The following is a 19632-nucleotide window of genomic DNA, read 5'->3' as shown; positions in this document are numbered from 1 at the left end:
GTCCCCCTGGATGGTAATCCTGGCTTTCTGCACTTGAATATAAAGTCCTCCCCAAGATGGCCTGTAGTCTGCCTCTTGGCAACCAAGAAGCCCGCAGTGCCATGTGACACCTGAGGCATGGACTGGAGCCCCAAAGGCAGGGTACACCCTTCTCCTGAACCTGCTTCTTGTTTCCTCTATATGGCTCCATTTGTGGCAAAGTTGTTGCATTGAAGCTTGTGCATGCCGGGCAAGGACAAGCTGGCTCAAAGAGCAACCAGCCACATCTGCAAGGGTGTGGCAGGAGCCAGTGTACCAGTCACCAATTAGCGTCCGGACATGTACATCACTTCTTCCACCCTAAAGGTAGGGCCACAGTGCCACCTGCTTTTCTTAAGGCCTCTGCTCCATCAACAATAAGGTGGCAGACACTCAGGCTGTGGGAACCTGGCCATCCCCACTTCCTCGAGTGGGTGAGGTGGTGGATGCTCCGCCTGCACTAGGCGCACCCTTGCAGAGGTGGCTGGTTGCTCTTTGAGCCAGCTTGGCCTTGCCTGGCATGCATAGGCCCCAGCTACTGACACGCTGCTCCGAGTGAGCTTGTCCTGCCTTGGCACAAATTTTAAGTCTCGCCAGGGCCACAGAAGGCTCAGTCCCATGGATGGTAATTTTCGCTGCTTTCTGCACTTGAACGTAAAGTCCTCCTCAAGAAGGCCTGTGGTCTGCCTCTTGGCAACCAAGAAGCCTGCCGTACCATACGACTCGAGGCATGGACTGGAGCCCCAAAGGCAGCGCACACCCTGCTCCTGAGCCTGCTGCTTGTTTCCTCTCTGTGGCTCCATTTGTAGGACAGTTGTTGCCCTGAAGCTTGTGCATGCCGGGCAAGGCCAAGCTGGCTCAAAGAGCAAGCACCCACCTCTGCAAGGACATGCCAGGAGCAGGTGTACCAGTCACGATCTAGCGGCCGGACATGGTACATCACTTCTTCTACCCTAAAGGTGGGCTACAGCGCCATCTGCTTTTCCTAAGGCCACTGCTCCATCAGCAGTTAGGTGGCAGCCAAGGCAGGACAAGCTCACTCAGAGCAGCGTGTTAGTACCTGGGGCCTGTGCATGCCAGGGAGGCCGAGCTCACTCAAAGAGCAACCAGCCACCTCTGCAAGGTCTGGCCAGGGCTACAGAAGGCCCCCCTGGATGGTAATCCTGGCTGCTTTCTGCACTTGAACATAAAGTCCTCCTCAAGATGGCCTGTGGTCTGCCTCTAGGCAACCAAGAAGCCCGCAGTGCTATACGACCCCTAAGGCATGGACTAGAGCCCCAAAGGCAATGCACAACCTGCTCCTGAGCCTGCTGCTCGTTTCCTCTCTGTGGCTACATTTGTAGCAGAGTAGTTGCACTGAGCTGTGCGCATGCCAGGCAAAGCCAGGCTGGCTCAAAGAGCAACCAGCCACCTCTGCAAGGCTGGGCCAGGAGCAGGCGGACCAGCCACCAACCTCACTCCCTGCCAAACATGGTACATCCTTTCCTCTACCCTAAGTGTAGGGCCAAGAGGCAGACCACAGGCCATCTTGAGGAGGACTTTATGTTCAAGTGCAGAAAGCAGGCAGGATTGCCACCCACGGGACTCGGCCTGCTGTGGTCCGCAGTGCCGTACGAACTCTGAGGCATGGACTGCTGCCATGTGCTTTATAGAAAAATCAACTTAAGATCCATTAAAGTGTTAAACGTGCCATCTGATTTACCTCAGGCCTCTGCTCCATCAGCCATCAGGTGGTAGCCACTCAGGCTGTTGTAATCTCGCCATCCCTGCTTCCTTGAGTAGGTGAGCTTGGTGGCTGGTCCAACTGGTCCAGGCGCACCCTTGCACAGGTGGCTGGTTGCTCTTTGAGCCAGCTTGGCCTTGCCTGCCATGCACAGGCCCCAGGTACTAACACGCTGGTCCAAGTGAGTTTGTCCTGCCTTGGAACAAATTCTAAGTCTGGACAGGGCCACAGAAGGCCGAGTGCCCTGGGTGGCAATCCTGGCTGCTTTCTACACTTGAACATAAAGTCCTCCTCTAGACAGCCTGTGGTCTGCCTCTTGGCCACCAAGAAGCCCGCAGTGCCATATGAAGCCTGAGGCATGGACTGGAGCCCCAAAGGCAGTGCACACCCTGCTCCTGAGCCTGCTGCGCATTTTTATATGGCTCCATTTGTAGCACAGTTGTTGCACTGAAGCTTGGGCATGCCGGCCAAGGCCAAGCTGCCTCAAAGAGCAACCAGCCGCCTCTGCAAGGGTGTGCCTTGAGCAGGTGCACCAGTCACCAACTAGCAGCCAGACATGTGCATCACTTCTTCTACCCTAAAGGTAGGGCCACAGTGCCATCTGCTTTTCCTAAGGCCTCTGCAACATCAGCAATTAGGTGGCAGCCAATCAAGCTGTGGGAAGCTGGCCATCCCCACTTCCTTCAGTGGGTGAGGTGGTGGATGCTCCGCCTGCTCTAGGCGCACCCTTGCACAGGTGGCTGGTTGCTCTTTGAGCCAGCTTGGCCTTGCCTAGCATGCATAGGCCCCCGCTACTGGCACATTGCTCCGAGTGAGCTTGTCCTGCCTTGGCACAAATTCTCAGTCTGGCCAGGGCCACAGAAGGCCGAGTCCCCTGGACGGTAATCTTGGCTGCTTTCTGCACTTGAATGTAAAGTCCTCCTCAAGACGGCCTGTGGTCTGCCTCTTGGCAACCAAGAAGCCTGCAGTGCCATATGACCCCTGAGGCATGGACTGGAGCCCGAAAGGCAGCGTACACCCTGCTCCTGATCCTGCTGCTTGTTTCCTCTCTGTGGCTCCATTCGTAGCACAGTTGTTGCACTGAGGCTTGTGCAGGCCGAGCAAGGCCAAGTTGGCTCAAAGAGCAAACAGTAAACTCTGCCAGGGTGTGCCAGGCACCGGTTCACCAGCCACCAACCTCACTCGCTCCCGCAAATGGCACATCAGTTCTTCTACCCTAAAGGTAGGACCAAAGGGCCATCTGCTTTTCTGAAGTCCTCTGCTCTATCAGCCATCACGTGGCAGCCACTCGGGCTGTGGGAACCAGGCCATGTATTTCCTTGGTTAAGTGAGGTTTGTGGTTGGTCTACCTGCTGCAGGTCCACCCTCAAATAGGTGGCTTGTTGCTTTTTGAGCCAGCTTGCCCTTGCCTGGCATGCACACGCCCGAGCTACTGCCACACTGCTCCGAGTGAGCTTGTCCTGCATTGGCCCAAATTCTAAGTCTGGCCAGGGCCACAGAAGGACAAGTACCCTAGATGGTAATCCTGGCTGCTTTCTGCAGTTGAACATGAAGTCCTTCTCAAAACGGCCTGTGGTCTGCCTCTTGGCAACCAAGAAGCTCGCAGTGCCATACCATCCCTGAGGCACGGACTGGAGCCCCAAAGGCAGTGTACACCCTGGTCCTAAGCCTGCTGCTCATTTCCCCTATGTGGCTCCATTTATAGCACAGTTGTTGCACTGAAGCTTGTGCATGCCAGGCAAGGCCAAGCTGCCTCCAAGATCAACCAGCCACCTCTGTAAGGGTACGCTTGGAGCAGATGGACCAGCCACCAACCTCACCCACTCAAGGAAGCAGGGAATGCACGTTTGTACCATGCATTTCACTACAAGTATATTTCCCCTGAGGTTGGTGGCCTGTGTTTTCTTTTAGGTTTTTTGCTTTTAGGTCTTACATTTAACTCTTTTATCCTTCTTAAGTTAATTTTTGTATATAAAGTGTAAGGAAGTGGCCCAGTTTCGGTTTTCTGCATATGGCTAGCCAGTTTTTCTAACACCATTTATAAAATGGGGAATCCTTTCCCCAGTGCTTACTTTTGTCAGTTTTGTCAAAGATCTTGTGGTTTTACAAGTGTGGTGTCATTTCTGAGGCCTCTGTTCTGTTCCATTGGTCTATATACTTGGTTTTGTACCAGTACCATGCTGTTTACGTTACTGTGGCCTTGTAGAGTAGTTTGAAGTCAGGTACTGTGATGCCTTCAGCTTTGTTCTTTTTGCTTAGGATTGTCTTGGCTATGCGGACTCTTTTTTGATTCCATATGAAATTTAAGGTAGTTTTTCTAATTTTTTGAAAAAAGTCAGTGGTATCTTGATGGGGATAGCACTGAATCTATAAATGACTTTGGGTGGTATGGCATTCAGGCACAGAAATGTCCTTGTGTTAGGCAATACCATTCAGGACACAGGCATGGGCAGAGACGTCATCACTAGAACACCAAAAGAAATGGCAACAAAAGCCAAAATTGACAAATGGGATCTAATTAAGCTAAAGAGAGTCTGCAGAGCAAAAGAACTATCATCAGAGTGAACAGGCAACACACAGAATGGGAGAAAATTTTTGCAATCTATCCATCTGACAAAGGGCTAATATGCAGAATCTACAAAGCATTTAAACAAATTTACAAGAAAATAAACAACCCCATGAAAAAGCGGGCAAATGATATGAACAGACACTTCCCAAAGAAGACATTTATGCAGCCAAAGAACACGTGAAGCAAAGCACATCATCACTGGTCATTAGAGAAATGGAAATCAAAACCACAATGAGATACAATCTCACACCACTTAGAATGGCCATCATTAAAAGATCAGGAAACAACACATGCTGGAGAGGACGTGGAGAAATAAGAATGCTTTTACACTCTTGCTGGGAGTATAAATTATTTCAACCATTGTGGAAGACAGTGTGATGATTCCTCAAGGATCTACAACTAGAAATACATTTGACTCAGCAATCCCATTACTGGGTATACACTGAAAAAATAATAAATCATTCTAATATAAAGACACATGCACACGTATGTTTACTGCGGCACAGTTCACAACAGCAAAGACTTGGAACCAACCCAAATGCCCATCAGTGACAGACTGGATAATGTCGTATATATACACTATGGAATACTATGAAGCTATAAAAAAGGATGAGTTCATGTCCTTTGCAGGGACATGGATGAAGCTGGAAACCATCATTCTCAGCAAACTAACACAAGAACAGAAACACATGTTCTCACTCATAAGTGGGAGTTGAAAAATGAGAACACATGGACACAGGAAGGGGAATATCACACACCAGGGCCTGTCAGCGTGGGGGGCTAGGAGAGGGATGGCATTAGGAGAAATACCTAATGCAGATCATGGGTTGATGGATGCAGCAAGCCACCATGGCATGTGTATATTATACCTACGTAACAAACCTGTATGTTCTGCACATGTACCCCAGAACTTAAAGTAAAATAAAAAAAAAAACAAATTTTCTTTTAATTAAGCTTTTAATCATAGAACTTGTAAAGAAAATCATTTTGAGACTCTTACTACCACATCATAGCTGGGATAAACTGCTGATATTTTAAAAGCAACACAAATATCAAACAGAAAGAACTAGACTTAGGAACCAAACTCAGGTTTCTGTAGTGAACAGGGCAGAATCTTAACATTGGGTCGCCACCATTACGCCTTCAGTTTCCCCTTTGCTAGCAAAAGATGGCCTTGTTATGTAGATGAGACCACTTATATAAAAAAAAAGTTTTAAAAAATTTCCAACTGGATTTTCTGTTTTTTGTTTTTTTTGTTTTTTTTTGGGTTTTATTGTTGTTGTTGGTTTTTTTTTTTTTTTTGCCTTTTTTTGTTTTTGGGTTTTTTTTTTGGCTTTTTTGTGTTTTTTGTTTTTGTTTTTCATTTTGTGTGTGTGTGTGTGTGTGTGTTTTTTTGTTTTTGTTTTTTTTGCAGCCACAGGAGTTTTAGCCATTTCAGATGCCTTGCTCCCCACAATTTGGAACATTCCTTTGGATTTGACCAAGTCAGGAAGAGATGGGAGAAAAGTGAAACAACAACAATAAAACCCCAAACATAAACAAACAGAAAGAGTTAAGCAAAACAAACAAATACACAATTCATATGATTACTGAGTGTTCTAATGGTAAGGAGAAATTAAAAGCAGCTGGTGGGTAATCTTAAATTTTAATCATTAAGGAAAAATTTTAGGACAAAACTCTAATTCAGCTACTTACCTGGAAATAAGGCTCAGGCTGGTGATTGTTCTCTGCCATCTTAGAAGCTGGAAAAAACTTACACTCACCTTCCCTGTCAGAAGCAAGCTGAAACTCAGGAAAGGAGATGCCTGCTCTCCATCGTCATGGAAGCAGGAAAACTTGCCTTCCTTGTTGGAAATGAGTAAAACTTCAGAAAAGGAGTTGTACAGCAAAATCAACCTTACATCTTAACCAAATTTTGGGAGATCAGGGACTCTCTGCAGGGGAGAAGCTCCACAACCTCAGGAAATTATCCTATTGGTTTGGGCAATTAAAACAGCCCAGGTTGGTATCAAGCAATGAGATTTATCAAAGGTCAGGACCACCTTTGTAATGTCCTTCTCTTTTTTTATCTTTATTCGTATAGTCTGTTTTGTCAGAAAGTAGGAGTGCAACACCTGCTTTTTTCTGTTTTCCATTTGCTTGAAATATTTTTCTCCATTCCTTTATTTTGAGCCTATGTATGCCACTGCATGTGAGATGGGTTTCTTGAAGACGGCATACTCCAGTGGGTCTTGGTTCTTTATCCAGCTTGCCCCGTGTCTTTCAATGGGAGCATTTAGCCCATTTACATTTAAGGTTAGTAATGGTATGTGTGGATTTTACCCTGTCGTCATGCTGTCAGCTGGTTATTTTGCAGACTTAACGTATGTGGTTGGTTTTTAGCATCACTGGACTGCGTACTTCACTGCATTTTTGTAGTGGCTGGTGATGGTTTTTTCTTTCCATATTTAGTGCTTCCTTCAGGAGCTCTTGTAAGGTAGATCTGGTGATATTGAATTCCCTCAGCATTTGCTTGTCTGAAAAGGATCTTATTTCTCCTTCACTTATGATGCCTAATTTTGCTGGACATGAAATTTTGGGCTGAAATTTCTTTTCTTTAATGGCAGTTGATGTGGGTTGGGGTGTGTGCTGCACTCCTGTGTGCTGTCAGTGCAAGTAAAGCAAAATCCACCTGTGTAAACACACACAGCAAAGTGATGTAGGAAGTTTCCATATAAAGGGCTGCAGTATGGAGAGGTAATGTGCAGGCTGGTGCGTGGCCATAGGGGCCACCTTGCTGCAGCTCTCCACTGATACGGTATGCTCCACTAGCACAGAAACTATGGTGTGGGCATCTGAGAGTGCCCTGTAAGCAGGTGTGGCCAGGCTGGGGCCCTGGGAGAGGCAAGCAGACTAAGGAGTGCTGAGATCAGACCAGCCCCATCTCATGTGCAAGACTGCCCAGCCTCTAAAGATCAGGTCTCAGAGAACTCTCTCAAAAGTGAATCTCCAGCACAGCACAGCTGCTCTACACAATCGTGGCTAGACTTCTTTTTTAAGCAAGTCCCCTTTTTTAAAAGGGGAACTCTCAGACCTGATGTCTGCTGGGCAATCTTGCACATGAGATGTGGCTGGTCTGACCTCAGCATTCCTAAAGTGCTGGGATAAAGTGTCTCACAAGGGCAAGTGGAGCCTAGAGAGATAGCTGTCCCTGCCCTCTGGGCTCCACATCACCTGACTTGCTGCTCCACCACTTTGCTTGTCTCCTGGGTGCTCCATCCCAGAGACATGTGAGTTAGCAATCACTTAGTGTAATCAGCCCAGGATGGAGGGTCTGTGCTGTGGGCCAAAGCCAGGGTTCCCTGTCAGGTGATGAGTAGTGGAGTGTGTGTGGTACCTGTGGGAGATGGATTGGCTTGTTCTTCGGGTCAACTGCAGCTTACTGGAGGTGTTGATATGGCACTTAGGGTCTTTGCTCCCTTGATATATCTTCTGAGGATAGCAAGGGCAGTTCACTGCAAAGGCAGTGGCAGGAAGGATTTCATTTGCTCCTGGAAGCTCTGTCCAAGGAACTGCTGAGTTGCTACTGGCTTGATAGCTCCCGTGGTGGGCTGGCTAGAGACACAGGCCAGGAGGATCTGCCCATCAAGTACAGAGTCCGGCCACTTTTCTGAAGGGCTGCTGTGGTATGCTGGGGGTCCCCTCAAGTCCCTAATTGACTCGTATTTTCCAGGGAAGATGATAGCCTACCCCTTCCTCTGGGAGCTCTGTACCACTGAGGTACGAACCTGCTGCCAATCTGAACACACCAATAAGATGTGGCTGGAGGCAAGTTGAGAAGTCTTACCTAGTCAGGAGGAATAAGAACAGGGACTTGAATAAAGAAAAAGTCTGGCCACGTTTTTATAGAGCAGCTGTGCTGTGCTTGGGGTTCACTTCAGCCCCTGGCTACCTCAGACACTCTGAAGCCCTAAGGCTGAAATGGCTGGGTCACCCAAACAGCAAAGATGACAATCTGGTCCTCCCCCTGGGAGCTCTGACTCAGGGAGGCCTGAGACCTCTGTCGGCCAGAGAAGAGCAGTCAAGGTAGCCAGAGGCCCTGGTTGAAAGACTTCACCCACTGACTAGAAATGTGGTCGGGGACTCACTTAAACAAGAGTCTGGCGATGTTTCTGTAGCGTGGCTGTGCAGTGCTGAGGCACCTCTTCTACCCCTTGTCAGCTTGGGCTCTCCAAAGCCTGCAGGCCAGAACGGCTAGTCACCCAAACAGCAAAGGTGGTGGCCTGCCCCTCTCTCCAGGAGCTCTGTCCCAGGAACATTTCAAATTTCCATTGGCCAAGGGATGCTGGTGGGGGTAGCTGGAGGCCCCAGTTGGGAGGTCCTGTCCAGTGAGGTGGAACAGGATCAGGGGCCTGCTTACAGAAGCAGTCTGGCCATGATTTGGTAAAGCAGCTATGCTGTGCTGTGGGATCTCTTCTTTCCCTGGTCGGTTTGTACTCCCTAAAGCCCTCAGGCTGGAATGACTAAGTTGCCCGAACGGGAAAGATGGCGGCCTGCCCCATCTTTTCTCTCAGAGTTTTATCTTGTTTCATGGAACTTAATTTTTAGCCTGTTGATTTTACTGTCTACATTAGACTTGTTGAGAAAGAATCTGTAATCTTTTAGGTTAGACAAATGAGAATTCATTGTCTTCTGTAAATAAACCTGTTCATGTCTTGTTCTCTGGAAAGAAGTCTCTTTCAGCTCTCTGACTTTGGTCACAATCATGTAGAGCAGTAGCCAGTCTACAATGATGTAATTGAATTTCCATTTCCAGTGTTTCGTCGTTGTGTCTTACATTGTCCAGTTCAGAACTGAGCATTTTATTCTCAGTTGTCAACATGCTAAGCTGTCCACTGTACAGAAATACTGTTTTTGTTAATGCTTCTTCATTGAATTTTTTTTAAGGTGTGCACTTTTTTCCAACTCTCCTTAAGTCAGAGTACAGGTAAGCCCTGGCTGCCTCCAGCCACTCTCAGGGAGACCAAAAGCCTTCATACACCCCAAGTTGGGGTACAAAAAAGGGGGGCCGCGAAGGCTGATCATTCTAAATAAAACAAAATTAAAAAGTATTTAGGCAAAGATTCAAAAAATTTTGCATTACGTAATTTGCATGAAAGCAATGCCATCACCTCCCCTGTGTGAATTAGGGAGAGGACTGGGCCATTCTCCTTAGAGAGAAGTGGGGTGGCTTTTAGAAGGGCAAGGGGCTTCCTGAAACAATGCATCTCACAATATTTGGAATGACTATTGAAAAGAAAAACAATGTACGATCAAGTCCTCAGCCACATTGTAGAACTTTGGGGGAAGCTCACTCCAACCAACTGCTCTCGCCTTCACCATTCCAGTTTTTAAATCCTGAGTCAAGCCAATAAAAAACAAAACAAAAAATGAAATAAGAAAACAATTAAAGCCATGCCAATCTCATGTTGTTTTCTGCGAAGTTTGGTTTTGTCAAGAAAGGGTGTAATGCAACTAAGTCAGCATCCACCTAGAAGCATTTGCGGTGGACAATGGAGGGGCCTGACTCATCATACTCCTGCTTGCTGATCCACATCTGCTGGAAGGTGGACAGCGAGTCCAGGATGGAGCCACCGACCCACACGGAGTACTTGCGCTTGGGAGGAGCAACAATCCTGATCTTCATCGTGCTAGGCGCCAGGGCAGCGATCTCCTTCTGCATCCTGTGGGCAATGCCAGGGTACATGGTGGTGCCACCAGACAGCACTGTGTTGGTGTACAGGTCTTTGTGGATGTCCACATCAGACTTCATGATAGAGTTGAAGGTAGTTTCGTGGATGCCACAGGATTCCATGCCCAGGAAGCAAGGCTGGAAGAGCACCTCGGGGCAGCGGAACCGCTCGTTGCTAATGGTGATGACCTGGCCGTCGGGCAGCTCGTAGCTCTTCTCTAGGGAGGAGCTGGAGGCCGCTGTGGCCATCTCCTGCTCGAAGTCCAGGGCAACATAGCACAGCTTCTCTTTGATGTCACGCACGATTTCCCGCTCGGCCATGGTGGTGAAACTATAGCCACGCTCGGTGAGGATCTTCCTGAGGTAGTCAGTTCCCGGCCAGCCAGGTCTAGGCGCAGGGTGGCATGGGGGAGGGCATTCCCCTCATAGATGGGCACAGTGTGGGTGACCCTGTCACCAGAGTCCATCACAATGCCAGTAGTACGGCCAGAGGTGTACAAGGACAGCACGGCTTGGATGGCCACGTACATGGCTGGGGTGTTGAAGGTCTCAAACATGATCTGGGTCATCTTCTCGTGGTTGGCCTTGGGGTTCAGGGGTGCCTCGGTCAGCAGGATGGGGTGCTCCTCGGGAGCCACACGCAGCTCGTTGTAGAAGGTGTGGTGCCAGATCTTCTCCATGTCGTTCCAGTTGGTGATGATGCCGTGCTCCATGGGGTACTTCAGGGTCAGGATGCCTCTCTTGCTCTGGGCCTCATTGCCCACATAGGACTCCATCTGATGCATGCCCCCCATCATGCTCTGGTGCCTGGGGCACCCCATGATGGAAGGGAAGACAGCCCGGGGGGCATCATCACCTGCAAAGCTGGCCTTGCACATGCCAGAGCCGTTGTCAATGACGGGCATGGCGGTATCATCATCCATGGTGAGCTCATTCAATTGTAGACCCTTTAAAAGATTATCATTCTTTTTTTCCACACTTTCAATTTCCTCCAAATATTTCTTTTCTCTTAGCTGGCTCTGATGTTTCATTATGTCTAGTTCCAGTCTTAGCAGGGCAATTTCTTCCTGCAACGTACTATTTTCATGCAAGAGGTCTTTTTCTTTCCTATAACTAAGAGAAAGCTAAGTAAACAAAGGGAACTTTTAGTTAGCACTCAATAGATTGACATATCATGATTTCTTCTGAAATTAAAAAATAACATCTGTATTTGTATAATGAAAGAATCCCCATAGTGGATATTTAACTGGAAAAAACTGGACAAAACTTCAAACCTAACAGAGTGTAAAATCCTCTAGTGATTTATTTTTCATCGTCTTTAAATAAAGATTTAAACTTTTAGGAATCTGCTCCTGAATTCCTAAAAGTTTAAATCTTTATTTAAAGACGATGAAAAATAAATCACTAGAGGATTTTTAAGAATCTCAGAATTAAAAAAGCCTTTCTCTGAGTTACAAAAAACCCAGAGGCATAAAATATAAGATTAATACATTTGACTATATTTTTAAGATTAGGTTTATACTCTGATATCTAACCTATCAACCACACCATCCTAAGAGCCTTAGCTATGCATATATTTGGACAGAAGCAATTTCTCAAAGTTCTTTAAGTTTCTTTTACAGAAGAACATTTTACCGATATTCTACATTTCTAATATTTTTATACTCAGTTATAAGAATTATATTTATAACTTAAATCTAAGCACTGTACCCTTCTACACTGTACACATCTGTATCTAAGCATTGCACTCCTACATACAATACAAGATGCAGGATTCTCCCCAGGTCTGCTGATGCTACTTCTAGTGATCCTCCACAAAACCACAGTTACTTCTGTGGTGTAAATATATGAATACAAAAGAAGCCTTTTGTTTCAAAATATGAATGGTAAGTAAGATACAACTTATAGAGATTTTCTTAGAAATCATGAGATTATTTGCCATTGTGATAACTTTTATTTCCTCTTTATAAAAGAGGAACTGTGAAATAGGGGAAATATACTCAACTATTTCTCTAGGAACAAAATACTTATCAATAAATTATCACTAAATGTGTATCATGGCATGTCATTGTTTTCAAACCTCTTTACATTGAAATGAGAAATTACTTGGAGCAAAGTGTTCCTCTCCACAAAAGTAAGGATGATGACATCCACAATGTGGCCTCTGACCCAACTATACATTTCCTACTTTCCTATCAGTGAAAACAATCAATTGACTTCTCTATTAACATTTTTTAAAAAAAACTAATGTCCAAAAACTAGAAAATTTGTTTTTAGTAGCAAAACTTATTTTTGATATGGAAAGATCATCAATTCTTATGAAAAATATCAAATGCTTCTCCTTTGGATTGAGGCCATTGTGAAGGTCACTACTCGACTGTTGCAGGCAAATGGAGTTGAATTAAGAACATGGCTTTATCCTATATGTACAGATATACATACATGACAAAGGATATATAGAATATATACACACATATATATGACTTAAAAATCCTTTGTATATCCAAAATACATAGTTTTTAAAAAATATATACACATATAAAAACATTTGAAAATAACTAAATACCTCAGAATTCATTTTCAGCCACTTCTATCTGCTTTTCTTCATGAATCAGAATCTCATCTTGTAATATTCCAGTGTTCTGTTCTTCAGAAAGTTGCTTCTGAGTATCATTTTGTTCATCACTAGAAAAAAATTTAATTTTCATGAAATACTGGAGGTGTCCCCAAAATGATCTACAGGGCAAGATGGCACCATCAGATGTCATTCACACAATGTATATCTGCACATTATTCCAAGACAAGGCAAAGGGGTCTCACATCTGTTAACCGAGTATCCCCAACCATGCTGGCACCAGGGACTGGTTTTGCGGAAGATAATTTTTCCAGGAACCTGAGGTTTGGGATGGTTCCAGGATGATTCAAGTACATTACATTCATTGTGCACTTTATTTCTATTATTATTAATATATAATGAAATAATTATATAACTCACCAAAATGTAGAATCAGTGGGAGCCCTAAGCTTGCTTTCCTGCGACTAGATGGTCCCATCTGGGGGTGATGGGAGATGGTGACAGATCATAAAGGCATTTGATTCACATAAGGAGTGAACAACCTATATCCCCTGCATGAGCAACTTACAACAGGGTTCAGGTCACACTCTTAGGACGATCTAATGCCACCGCTGATCTGACAGGAGGAGCAGCTCGGGTGGTAATGCGAGCGACAGAGAGTGGCTGCAAACAGATGAAGCTTTGCTTGCTCACCTGCCTCTAACTTCCTGCTGTGTGGCCCAGGTCCCAACAGGCCAGGGACTGGTACTGGTCTATGGCCTATAACTCATACTTTTTATGTTTATTTTTTGGAAACATTTTCCACGTACGTTCTTGATTCCTATGTATTTTATAAACAACTTAGAAATTCCCTTTAGAACAAGACAGGGTCTAATATTATGTTTTTAACATAGGACTCTGAAATAATTTTATCTGTGTATGAGAGAGAGATGTGAAATAAACTCATCGTTAAGCACTTTCCATTTTACTTTTATTTCATGCATATTAAGAATAAAACTGGGAAGTCCTAGGCAAAGCAATTGGGCAAGAGAAATAAAGGCATCCAAATTGGAAAAGAGGAAGTCAAACTATCTCTTCACCAATGATATTACCTTATATCTAGAAAACCCTGAAGACTCCTACAAAACACTCCTAGATTTGATAAATGAATTCAGTAAAGTCTCAGAGGTTACAAAATGAATGAATACAAATCAGTAGCACCACTACACACCAACTACGACCAAGCTGAGAGTTCATATCAACAATCCAATCCCTTTTACAGTGGCTGCAAAAAAGTGTGAAATACCTAGGAATATACTTAATGAAAAAGGTGAGTGATCTATATAAAGATAACTGGAAAACACCACCAAAGAAAATAACAGATGACACAAACAAATGAAAATACATCCTATGTTCATGGACTGAAAGAACTGATATAGTGAAAATGACCATAGTGCCCAAAGCAGTCTACATATTCGATACAATTCCTACCAAAGTACCAATGTCATTCTTCACAGAATTATTTTAAAATGCTGACATTCATGTAGGACCACAAAAGAGCCTGAATAGCAACAGACGTACCAAGCAAAAGGAACAAATATGTTGGCATCACATTACCTGACTTCAAATTATACTCTAAGGCCACAGTAACAGAAACAGCGTGGTACTGGTATAAAAACAGATACATAGATCAACGGAACAGAACAGACAACTCAGAAATAAAGAAACTACAACCAAGTGATCTCTGAGCAAGCATACAAAAACATACACTGGAGAAAGTACAGGTTATTCAGTAAATAGTGCTGGGAAAAAAAGAGAGCCACATGTGGAAGAATGAAACTGGATCTCTATCTCTCAACATATACAAAAATTAATTCAAGATGGATGAAAGGCCTAAACCTAAGACCTGAAAACATTGGCCTAGGCAAAGAATTTATGATGAAGACCTTAAAGCAAATGCAACAAAAATGAAAATAAATAAGACCTAATTAAACTAAAAAGCTTCAGCACAGCAAAAGAAATAATCATCAGAGTAAACCAACAACCTATACAATGGGAAGAAAATTTGAAAATTATGAATCTAACAAAGGACTAATATCTATAACCTACAAGAAACTCAAACAAATCAACAGGAAAAACACAAATATTTCTATTAGAATGTGGCCAAATTACATGAATAGTCATTTCTCAAAAGAAGATGTACAAACGGTAAACAAGCATATAAAAACATGAAAAATATCTCGAATCATCAGGAAAATGCACAATAAAATGACAGTGAGATATCACCTCGCTGCAGCCAGAATGGCCACTATTAGAAAACAAAAAACAACAGATGTTGGTGTGGATGTGGTGAAAGGAGAACAGTGATACACTACTGGTGGGAATGCAAATTCATACAAATCTATGGACAACAGTATGGAGAGTTCTCAAAGAACTAAAAATAGATCCTACCATTTTATCCAGCATTCTCATTTCCGGATATCTACACAAAATAAAAGAAATCGTACTCTCAAAAAGACACCCGCACACATATGTTTACTGCAGCACAATTCACAATATGCAAAGATATGGAATCAGCCAGTGTCCATCAACTGATGAGTGGAATAAAGAAAATGGAGATATATACAAATATATATATCTCACATCACATATATGTATCACATATATGTATGTGTGTATATACACTCACACATATACATATGTACATACCCGAGACTGGGTAATTCATACACATACATACCTGAGACTGGATAATTCATAAAGGAAAGAGGATTAATTGATTCACAGTTATGCATGGCTGGGGAGGCCTCAGGAAACTTAACAACCATGGTAGAAGGTGAAGGGGAACCAGGAACCTTCTTCATAAGGCGGCAGGAGAGAGAGAATGGAAGGGGAAAGAGCCCCTTATGAAACCGTCAGCACTTGTGAGAACTCACTCACTATCACAAGAACAGCATGGAGGAAACCGACCCCATGAGCCAATCACCTCCCAGCTGGTCTTTCCTCAACACCTGGGAATTACAATTTGACATGAGATTTGCATAGAAACACAAAGCCAAACTATTGGGGGGGGGGGAGTATCCTTATTTTTAAAATATCTAAATGTCATTATTTATAATTCAAAATAGTAATTTTTATTAGTTATGGTTTTGTTTGAAAATAGAATGATCTGATAAATTTTCTTCACTTTTAACCTATTCAGTCAAAATATAGAAAAAGCTAGATTTGCCAGCAGAATATTGTAACTACTTTTTAATGAGATAAAAATGTATAACAACATCACTATTATTGTACAGAGAAAAAAGTGAACATAAAAAGGAATTTAAAAAGACAATATGACTATCATATACATACATGAACTGACAGACTAAAATCTCCTACTGGAGATTATGTTAGGACTTGAGCAAAAGCTTCTAAAAATACTAAAAACAAACACAAAACAATTATTTTTAAGAAATAAATTATACAGAGAACTCTTCTGGTTAAGACGATGTATCAAAAAAAAATCTTCGTGAGAGCTGTTATTAACCAAGTCATCATAACCAAAACTTTAAATCCACAATTCTGAAATATTAAAAAATTTCATTTTGAACATAGTTAATGGAAGGCAACTTTTGAACAGAAAATTTCTGTTTAAAGTTGATTCAAACTTAGGAAAGAATTGACCTGTAGCCATGGTAACAAGAAGCCACCCAGAGCCAGTTCAAAATCTAGTCAATCAATCAATGACCACTGGCCTTGCTCACCAACCAATATCAATGTGAGCAGCTTGCTTCTGAAAGACAGCCAAGCAGCAACAGCTGCTCCGTCAGAATAGACAGTGCCTGACCAGTATAGTCTTACTATCCGAAGCAAAAGATTCCAACTGTCTTTTTATTTCAAATAACAAAGGTCTATAATCCCTTGGAAAGAATTTGTGAGTCCATTACATTTACCACCCTAATATTTTTTTAAATAAAATACTAGTGGCTGGACATGGTGGCTTACGCCTGTAATCCACCCAGCACTTTGTGAGGATAAGGCGGGTGGATTGCCTGAGGTCAGGAGTTCGAGACCAGCCTGACCAACAGGGTGAAACCCCGTCTCTACTAAAAATACGAAAATTAGCCTGGCATCATGGCACGCGTCTGTAATCTCATCTCCTCAGGTGGCTGAGGCAGGAGAATCACTTGAACCCAGGAGGCGGAGGTTGCAGTGAGCCGAGGTCACGCCACTGCACTGCAGCCTGGGTGACAGAGCGAGACTCTATTTCTAAATAAATAAAATACCAGTAAAGTTTGCAATTCCTCTGACTCATTTTACCATAATTGCAATTATCATGATTACCAGTAAAAGAATAGTGAATAACCACAATATTGGACTTTTCTCCCTAAGTGAAAAAATATTAATATAAAGAATGTAGATTATAAAAAGCCAAAAGAATTTTAAAAATACATATAATTACCAGGCAAAATTATTAAAATGAACCCTGTCAAACATTTTTTAAGTGAGAATCAATCAAACAATATAGCCAGGATAAACTCCATTCATTCATTTAATACTTATTTATTAGGTAGCTATGTCTGATAGGCTAGGCCTTTTTCTAAGAAGTAAGGATATGGTAATGAACAGTAAAAACCCTATTCATGAGAGTGAGATAAACACACAATAACAACAGACAGATAAGGCAAAATATACAGTACATTAGAGGAGAAAAACTAAAGCAGGAAAATGAAATGTTTACCTGTTTGATGGGAAGGGAGTGGGAAAGTTGGGATGGCCAGAAAAGTCCTTGATGAGAAAGAGGATTTTTCTTTAATACAAAGAAACTTTTATTTGTACATCAAAGACTCTAAAAAATGATGATGGTAACAGAGTTGATGTCAAGACACAAATAGGTTTGAAGTTAGAGATGATAAATCACTGTTTCATTGAACCTTCCCTCAATTACGTTAGAGAGAATCCCTGGTATGCTCCCAATTGAATCTTAAGCCTGATGCGTCCTGGTGATACAATCCTAATTCCTTTCTGTTAGTCCTCGTTATCTCTTTTTCTTTTTCTTCATTTTTCTCTGGACTAGGAATTGTGCTGGTACGTGGTTCTTCCTCTGAAAGTGGTTATTCCTTAACGTGTTTCTTTTTACCCTTTTTCTTCTTCTTAGAAAGGGGATTTTAAGTAAAAAACTGAAGTAATGGAAACAGTAAGCTAGAAGAATACCTGGGGAAAAAGCGTTCCAGACACAGGGAACTGCTAAGTGCAGAGGTGTGACTGGAGTTTTTAAGCACTAGAGATAGGTAAGGAATAGCAAGAAGTTCAGTGTGGCTGAAACAGAGCAAAAGAGATAAGAAACAGAAGTTTAAGCAGGAGAGATAACATGCCAGATTTTTGACTGCCTTTTAGTTATTAGGAGGAACTCTGACACATACTCAGCGTGAAATGGGAGGCAATCAGAAGGGCTGGGGCAGGGGAATGACACAATTTGACTTATGTTTTAAATACATCCACTGAGTTAAGAATTGATGAAAGGGGAAGTTTTTAAAAACCAGGACTATCAATTCCCAGTCTATGACACTCATCTAGACGGCAGATGATGGTGGCTCAGATGTACAAGATATGACTGGCTTCTGGACATATTCTTCAGGTAGACCAGACGAGATTTACTGAGAGATTAGATGTGAAGTGTCAAGAGAGAGAGAAAGATGAGTCTAGAATGACACCGAGGTTTTTGGCAGAGCACCTGGAAGAGTTGCCATTAACCAAAGTAGGAAAGACTACATGAGGTGTAGATTTCAGGAAGGCCATCAGTAGCCCAATTTTGGATCTGACAAGTGTGTGATACCCAACAGCTAATCAAATAACTATTTATTAGGTAGCTACGTCTGATACGCTAGGCCCGTCAAGTAGCCAGGCTGATACAGAGATCTGGAATTAAGGAGTGAGATCTGAGTTGGAGACATGCATTTGGAAATCACTAGCATATATACAGTAGAAAAAGTCATGAAGGGCCAGGCACTGTGGCTCAGGCCTGTAATCCCAACACTTCATGAGGCCAAGGCGGGCAGATCACCTGACATCAGGAGTTTGAGACCAGCCTGGCCAACATGGGGAAACCCTGTCACTACTAAAAATACAAAAATTAGGCAGGTATGGTGTCACACACCTGTAATCCCAGCTACTCAGGAGGCTGAGGCAGGAGAAGCGCTGGAAGCCAGGAGGCAGAGGTTGCAATGAGCCAAGATCGTGCCAATGAACACCAGCCTAGGGGACAAAGCCAGACTTCATCTTAAAAAAAAAAAAAGTCATGAGAAAGAAGATTGAGGACTGAGCTATGAGAAACAACAATGTCCAAAAGGAGAAAGATGAGGAGGAGCAAGCAAAACAGATCATGATGAATGGACTAGAAAGGCAGGAGAAAAAGCCTGAGGGAGTGAGGTCCTGAAAGCCAAGTGAAGACGCCGTTAGGGAGAAGATGCCCTCCATTGGCTCAAATATTGCTGACAGATTAAATAAAATGAGGTGTAAGAAAAAATGCATAGATTTATTTACAGAAAAAAGTAGTGATAACCTCGAGAAAAACAACTCTGGAGGAGTGCTGAAATTGAAGACTTACTGGCATTGAGATCAAGAGTGAATGGAAAGAAAATTTGAGTTCGTGAGTGTAGACAGTTACTTAAAGGACAACATACTTAACACTCATGACTGAGAATGATGTAATTTTCATCCACAGTCATAGACAAGAAATAGTTTCCAAATTTTACATTACAGGTGGAGGTTTCAAATGCTATGTAACAATTATATATTTCAAAGGTTACAAAAATTATACACATGTGGCATTAAATGCCAGACCAAGGTTTTAAAGGCCCCTTGAACATTTCTAGATTACATAAGCTGATAATCATTTTGTTCATGCTTATACATAAAGACCAAGAAATACTAAAGGTCTCAACAAGAATATTTCTTGCTTGATAAAAATCAGCCAATTCTAGGACAGTTGACACTCATCAAATACACAAAGTAATTGATCACAGTAAAATACTGAGTTCTATTAACAGGAATAAAGTGAGAGAAATGCAGAAAAT

At 43.1% G+C, this 19632-nt stretch overlaps 1 pseudogene; it reads right to left on the bottom strand.

Annotated features, from left to right (window-relative positions):
• Positions 1-6312: 6312 nt before the first annotated feature.
• LOC129136949 (POTE ankyrin domain family member I-like) overlaps positions 6313-19632 on the bottom strand; it is a 67580-nt pseudogene continuing 54260 nt past the window's right edge.

The sequence above is a fragment of the Pan troglodytes genome, chromosome 15, assembly GCF_028858775.2.
Source record: "Pan troglodytes isolate AG18354 chromosome 15, NHGRI_mPanTro3-v2.0_pri, whole genome shotgun sequence".
NCBI classification, from domain to species: Eukaryota; Metazoa; Chordata; class Mammalia; order Primates; family Hominidae; genus Pan; species Pan troglodytes.
The sequence above is the reverse complement of the archived record's forward strand: the minus strand, read 5'-3'. Positions and strand labels throughout refer to the sequence as shown.